The sequence below is a fragment of the Dipodomys merriami genome, unplaced genomic scaffold (assembly GCF_024711535.1).
Source record: "Dipodomys merriami isolate MVZ:Mamm:240054 unplaced genomic scaffold, mDipMer1.0.p SCAF_356, whole genome shotgun sequence".
NCBI lineage: Eukaryota > Metazoa > Chordata > Mammalia > Rodentia > Heteromyidae > Dipodomys > Dipodomys merriami.
The window spans coordinates 95,043-102,936 of NW_027205115.1; the positions used below are offsets into that span (position 1 = coordinate 95,043).

General features: G+C 38.3%; 1 non-coding gene and 1 pseudogene across 1 annotated transcript; both read left to right on the forward strand.

Annotated features, from left to right (window-relative positions):
• The first annotated feature begins 862 nt into the window (after window positions 1–862).
• Window positions 863–962, forward strand: LOC138804103 (U6 spliceosomal RNA; annotated as a pseudogene).
• A 4,315-nt stretch (window positions 963–5,277) lies between these two features.
• Window positions 5,278–5,381, forward strand: LOC138804096 (U6 spliceosomal RNA). Its single transcript, XR_011365172.1, has one exon. It is a non-coding gene; the product is annotated as a U6 spliceosomal RNA (small nuclear RNA).
• Window positions 5,382–7,894: the final 2,513 nt, after the last annotated feature.

Consider the following 7,894-nt stretch of genomic DNA (forward strand, 5'->3'; position numbering starts at 1 on the left):
ATCATACCGCCTATTCAAGAATGAAGTCAGGAGTTTATTCAAACAGATTGTGAGGACTGTGCATTAATTTAATGAAACTGAAAATGACTGAAACATTAAATCCAATAACATCGTGTTGGATGACAAAGGCAATGTGACGTTCAATGACTTTGGCATGAGCATAAGGATTTCCCAGGGGTAGTTGCTGAAGGACATATTTGGTATCTTAATTTTGTCCCTATAAAATAGTGCTTCCATGAAAATTACAATGGCTGCAATGTAGATAGCTGTTGCTTGGGAGGCCTCATTTGTATTCTACAGGGATGGCAAATATCCCATTTGAAAGTATGAATTTTAACCAGATACAGGTAATTGTCTTGGAGGCCACGTACATTTCTCCATTCATCTGTCTCAAAAAGAACCAAATATCATCTTGAAATGGTAAACTGCAGAGCCAAAGCAGAGGCATAGTATAGAACAAACAATGGAGATCATCTCAACCAAACTGAGGGATATTTCCTATGTCTTGATGAGCCACTATGTAATGAGCTAAACCCTATTATTCTTGCACTCTTGTGGGACATGAGGTACAGCCTGCCTGATACACACAAATCAATATTGGACAGGACATTCGATGAAATTATGGTCATCTATGTTTTGATTTTTAAAAGTCTTAAAATAGAATGACAGCCGTGAAATTAAATCAGTGCCTTCAATTGTTTCAGTGTGCCCAACTCCTGCAGACAAATAGTATGTATATACGTATATATCTCACAAATATATTACATATTAAATATATGTCCAAAACTAATTTTATACAAAATTAGGGGACAGTGTTATTAGATTTATCCTTGAAAAAAAGATTAACAAAAAATTAAAGATTGCTCACTTTGGCAGCATATATAAAAAATGGAACGATACAGAGATTAGCATGGCCCTTGTGCAATGATGACTCGCATATTTGTGTAGCATTCCTGATTTAAAAAAAATAAATAAATAAAGACAGATAGAGATCCCAGTTTGAAGTGTGAAAGTAAGTGGAAGGCCCAGTCCATAATCATACATTGAATTAATTTTTGTATGTCTTTTATTATAAAAAATACTGTTCAGAGGGGTTACAATTAAATGAGTAAGGTAATTTCCTATCAAGTATATTTCCTATCAAGCATTGTTACCTCCTCCTTTGTTTTTCCCCTACCATTCCTTCTCTCCCACCTCCACGAGTATTCTCCCCACCTCCGAAGTTCTAATGTTTGTTTTTAACGTAGGGCCTTGTACATTGCATTTTTACAATGGGTCAACCTGTATCCCTATTTAAGCATTTTGTGTTTTCCCTAACCCTCTCCAAATTAGAAAAATGTATATACAAGATGCAGGGTACCAGAATCAAATGCAGTGAAAACAGGAGTTATACCATGGGGGAGGTACATACAAAGCAACAAAGAAATCAATTTATAAATATGTTGGAAACAATCACAAGAAAGAAAAAAAATTATCTTGGGGTTCATTTCGCCTAACATCAACTTGTCTAAAAATTTCTGTTTTTCTCAGACATATACTAGTTATTGCAAATAAGAGAAACCATGGGATCTATGTTTCTTTGGGTATGGCTTATTTCACTTAATATAATTTGTTCCAAGTCTTTCCATTTCCTAACAAATGGGACAAAGAAATTCTATGGAGGCATAGAATTGTGTATATATACCACATTTTCTTGATCCATTCATCAACTGAAGGGTATCTGGGTTGGTTCCATATCTTAGTTATGGTAAATAATGCTGCAATAAACATAGTCGTGCTGGTAGCATTAGTATGATCTTGTTTGTGAACATTTGGGTAAATGCCCAAAAGTGCTAGTTCTGGGTCATAGGGGAGCTCTATGTGGAGTCTTCTGAGGAACCTCCATATACTTTCCAAAGTGGTTGAACACGTTTACACTCCCACAACAATACAGTAAGGTTTCCTTCTATCCACATCCCCTCCAGCATCTGTTGCTATTAGAGTTCTTGATTATAGCCATTCTAACTGTGGTGAGATGGTATTTCTGTTCTTTTTATTTGCATTTCTTTTATGGCTAGGGAGGTTGAGCATTTCTTCATGTGTCTATTGGCCATCCTTCTTTTCTCTTTAGAAAAGTTTCTTTTTGAGTCTTTAGCCCACTTTTTTATGGAGAAGTGGTTTCTTTGAGGATTTGTTGTTGGGAGATTTAATTTTTTGAGTTACAGGTATATTTTAGATATGAGACCCTTGTCTGTTTAATGGCTAGTGAAGATCTTTTCCCAATCCATAGGCTTTCTATTGATCTTGTTAACTATGTCCTTTGCCATGTAGAAGCTCTGCAATTTCATGCAATCCCATTTGTCCAACCTTTCTTTGATTTGTTGTGTTTCTGGGTCTCCATTAAAAAAAAATTCGGCCTGTGCCAAGGAGACCTAGGGTTTCTCCTATTCCATCCTATTCCATCAGAGTGTCTGCTTTGACTCAGAGGGCTTTGATTCATTTGGAATTGATTCTGGTGCAGATTGATATATAAGGATCTAGCTTAAGTTTTCTACAAGTGATTAACCAATTTTGCCAGCACAATTTACTTAAGAGGCTTTCTTCCATTCTATTTTTTTAGCTCCCTTATCGAAGATTAGGTAGCTATATGTCTGTACTTTCATTTCTGCCTTTTCAACTCTATTCCATTGTTCCTGATGTCCGTTCTTGTGCCAGTACCAAGATGTTTTAATTACGATGGCTTTGTAGTAGAGTTTGAAATTTGGTATTGATATTCCTTCATCACTGTTCTTTATGTTAAGGATATTTTTTTTCTATTCTGGGTTTTTTATTGTTCTATATGAATTTTTGGATAGCCTCTTTTAATTCGTTGAAGAAAGGGGTTGGAATATTGATAGGTATTGAATTAAATTGGTAGAAACCCTTGGAAAGTATTGCCATTTTCACGATGTTGATCTTTCCAATCCAGGAACATGGGAGCTTTTACCACTTTGTAAGTTCTGTTTTGATTTCCCTTTTCAGGTTTTTAAAGTTTTCATTATAGAGGTCCTTCCCTTCTTTGGTTAAATTAATTCCTAGGTATGTTTTTGGGGGTGCTGTTATGAATGGAGTTGCTTTCCTGATTTCAACCACGCTTTTCTCATTATTGGCATACAGAAAAGCCATTGATTTTTGACGGTTATTTTTATACCCTGCTCCTTTGCCAAATTTTAAATCAGCTTGAGTAATTTTGGTGATTTGCTTTTCTTTTATGGCTAGAAATGTTGAGCATTTCTTTATGTGTCTGTTGGCCATCTTCTTTCCTCTTCAGAGAAATTTCTCTTTAATTCTTTAGCCCACTTATTTATTGTGCGGTTGTTTCTTTGAGGATTTGTTTTTGGAGGATATATTTTTGTGAGTTCCAAGCACATTTTAGATATGAGATCCTTGTCTGTTGTATGGCTAATCTTCTCCTAATCGGTGGGCTTTCTATGGATTTTGCTAGTTATGTCCTTTGCCATGCACAAGCTCTGCAGTTTCATGAAATCCCATTTGTGCAACCTTTCTTTGATTTGTTGTGTTTCTGGGTCTCTATTAAGGAAATTTTGACCTGTGCCAAGGAGACCTAGTGTTTTTCCTATTCTTTCCAGTACTGTTTTCAGGGTGTCTGCTTTGACTCTGAGGTTGACAATTACTTTTGTAAACCGGAACTTGTTTGTTTTTTCCATCTTTTGTGTTCATAGGAGTGTCTGTGTTATGTGTAAACAAGCTGTTCTACAAGGTATCTTTCAGGGTGATAGAGTAGTTATTACATGGCTATATGTATTTTATAATGACATAGAGCTTTCTCGTGACTTACCTACATAAATCTTTTAATGTTATTTAAGGGCCAAGAAGAATGCCAAACTTACATTTTTGTGCCTATCTCCATCCTATTTCTCCCTATTGTCTAGTGGTTTATATAACACTCAGCATAACTGAAACTGGCACATGGAACAGACATGGACTTGATGGATCTTGACTGTGAGATGGCCCCAAGTACAGTAAATATCAGAATCAATGAGATCGAAGCAGTCCAAGGTGCCTAGTTGTATTAACATCCTTGGCTTCCAATGGTCTCACCTGCCTCTGTCAGAAAGCTGTTAATGGTCTGTCACCATCAAAGCTCATACTGAAGTTTAACTATTCAATGTAGCAGTGTCAGGAAGTAGAACCTTTAAAAGATGTTTCAGTCATAAATGGATAAATATTATCTCATCAACTCTCAAGGGACTAACGTTATCACTGTTATCAGTTGTTAAAAGCAACCTATGCCCCTTACTCCCTGTCATTCTAGCACATACCATGATGCTGAGATCCTCTGTGATATGATGCACCTACAGGGCCTTGTCCCATGTGCTACCATGCTATATAGACTATCCAGCTACTACTATTAGGCTTGAAATAGACCTTATATTCCTCATGAAGTATACAGCTTAATTGATTTTAAACAATGACAAAATGGACTGAGATTTTATTCTTTTTGTCTTTTTCATGGAAGTGAGGATTAAACTGAGGGCCTTAAACTTACTAGGCACATAAATTGCCACTTGTGCCTACATGCACCCAACTCTTTTTCTTTCTTTTTCAGTTTGCTTTTAATATAGGATTTTGTGCTAACTTCACCCAAGTCATCCTCAGTACCCCATGCTCCTATACCCCTACCTCTTGATATCTGGGATTACATGACTGTGACACCACAGTTTGCCCATTAGACCATACTACTCTTTAGGGGAAAGAGATACAGATTCCTGAGACGTTTATGTGGGTTTTTGTGTCTGCTTGTATGCTTGTGTGTGTGTGTGTGTGTATCTACGTGAACTGTTCTTGATGATTTACTTAGTACTGAGGGTGAATTTTCCTTAAGAATCTGTATTCTTAATTCATTCCACTGAAAAATAAATACTTTTCTGTGTACTAATGGCTCATAACTATAATTCTAGCTCTTCAGAATGCTGAGATTTTGGGATAACGTTATTAATATTATCCCAGGTGTTATCCCAATGTTATGCCAGGTGAGCCAGGAAAAGTCCATGACACTCTTATCTCCATTTCCTCACCAGAAAAGTCAGAAATGGGGCTGTGGTTTAAGTAATAGAGTAATATTCTTGAGGAAAAAAATAGGAATAGCACCTAGGCTCTTATCAATGCTCAGAACCCATACATAATATCCAGATAGCACTTGTGCTATTACAATGAGCTCTTGTGCTATTGCAAGTCACAATTATGTCTGATGGATTGTCTCTACAGGCCAGTTGCAGTAAAAAAATTTTTTTTGTAGTGCTCGCTTTGGCAGCACATATACTAAATTTGGATCGATACAGAGATTAGCATGGTCCCTGCACAAGGATGACATGCAAATATGTGAAGTGTTCCATATTTTTTTTAAATCTTGTATTACTTCATGAGATATGTTCTTTCTGGACCATCTTTATGCCTAATTTTTCTCTCTGGAATGATATTGAAATAGAGAAAATATTCAGTGAGGAATTTGGTTTCTGGATCCCTCCTTCATTCATTATTGACATGTTCTCTCTTTTTATTTTTTGGCAGTCCTGGAGCATGAACTCAGGGCCTGCACACTGTCACTGAGCTTCTTTTTTGCACAAGTCTTGCACCCTTTGACCTGAGCCACAGGGCAACTTCTGGCTTTTTCTGTTTATGTGGTACTGAGTAATTGAACCCAGGGCTACATGCATGCTAGGCAAGCACTGTACCACTAAACCACATTCAAAGCCCCATGTTCTCTTTTTAACATATGTCTAACATGTTTAGCTCTGTCCCATCTCTGAAGCCACAGCCACTGCTATTGAATGTATCCTCAATTTAACTCCTAATTGTGTTTCATTTCCTATAACTGCCGAAATATTTTCCACTCCACCCAAGGAACTATCTTTCATTTTCTTAAATTTCACACTTCATTGGTTAATGTCAAACAATAACTCAACATTACCAGTGTCTGAAATTGAGGACACTTAGAATAATAAATAGCTTTTTTCAATGTTTTTCTTTTTTTTTCAACTCTGGGGATTCAAATCTGGTCTCTGTGCAATCCTTTGCCGCGGACCGGATTCTGTCGGGATGACAGAGGACACCTAGGGGAGGAACTGGAATATGTGGGGAGATGGCAAACAGACAACTCACACACAAGAGGAGTGGATGCTGAGTGCGATTTAATGCAGAGGATAACAGACTTTTATAGCAAAAATCTCCATAAGAAAGGGCAAAAGGTTACATAATCTTGCTGCAGGGCTTCATTCTTGGGTGGTCACCAGCTGGTTGCCTGATAGGCACTTGTTTCCGTCTTATCTCTAAGAAATATAATGGGATTTTATGTTTGTCACCAACTAACCATTACCTTATTTCTATAGAGGCCTTAACTGTCCCATCAGATCTTTTCTGTTCCTTCTTTAATAGTAAACACCAACGAGACTTAGATTTAGCAAGTATCTTAGTAAATGAAAGAGAGTAATAAGAAGTTCTTTCTCCTAAGTAGTTACCTCAGCAATTGCCATACATTCTTTCTGTTCTAGCCATGCCTACAGCTTTTTGCAAATCTCTTACAAACAATTCCTTCTGCTGAAGTGACATTGTGAAACCCCCAATACTTTTATATTTGCTTATGAGTTGTCTACTAGCCTCCATAAGAGGGGTTTCAGGGTAGCACTTAACTCTGGTGAGTTAGTCATATTTTTAAGACACTCATCAGATATTGGAGTCGTCAACACTCTTAAGAAAGAGCTTTGAATAAGGGAACGTTGACAATGAGTAAGTACAATGAACAGCAGAAACAGTAAAAGATTAATAGGCACTCTTCTACAGTGAGGAAAAGAAAGGCAGAAACACATCTTTCCCAGGGGCTTGCCAGCCTTTTTCCAGGAGTAGGCCTCTTAGAAGCCCTATTCTCCGAGGTAGACTTCGGTGATGTCCCAAAACTTGGAGATAGGTTTCTGTAAAGCCCCATTCTCTGAGGTAGACTTCGGTAAAGTCCCAAAACTCAGAGATAGGTCTCTGAAGCCCCTATCTTAGGTCTGATAGATGGTTTCCCATGCTAAGCAGACTCCACTGGAGTCGGCGTGGCAATCCTTCAGCTCTTCAGCTCAAAGTGAGTGCTCTACCAGTTGAGCTACAGTACCACTTCCATCTTTCTGAGTGGTTAATTGGAGATAAACCTTTCATTCCCAGGCTGCCTTTGAACTGGGAGCCTCAGATCTCATCCTCCAGATAGCTAGGATTACAGGAATGAGCCACCAGTGCCCAGATAATAAATAGCTTTTTGGGGGGGGGAGGGGGTCCGGTCATGGGCCTGAACTCTGGGTCTGGGCGCTGTCCCTCATCTCTTCAGCTCAAGGCTAGCACTGTACCACTTGAGCCACAATGCCACTTCCGGATTTTTTTCTGCTTATGTGGTGCTGAGGAATCGAACCCAGGGCCTCATGGATGCAAGGCCAGCGCTCTACCACTGAGCCACCTTCCCAGCCCCAATAAATAGCTTTTTATGTGTATCAGGTGATACACAACAACTCAGACCCTTAGGAAGTCTTTTATCTTCCAGTCTGGCAGGATCTAACCCCACTATATGCTCCGGTAGATAACAAAATTAAACAGATTCTACAAATGTAATTAGTTCCCACAAGAGTTGGAATGAGTTATTTCCAAGGTGTGAGTGCAAATTAAGGCCTTTCTAGAAGTCAGTGATGCAAACAGAATGAAGCAAACAGTAAGGAGAATATGTTTGTCAAGAAAGTATGGGGGTGCCTAGGAGCTGACAACAGTGGCTGTATGATAGGAGACCAGAAAGCAGAAACCACAGTCTCACCACCACAGAACTTAAACCCTACTAGGCATCCCGTAAGCTTGTAAGAGATCCCCACATTCTGTGAGAGACTATAGGGTA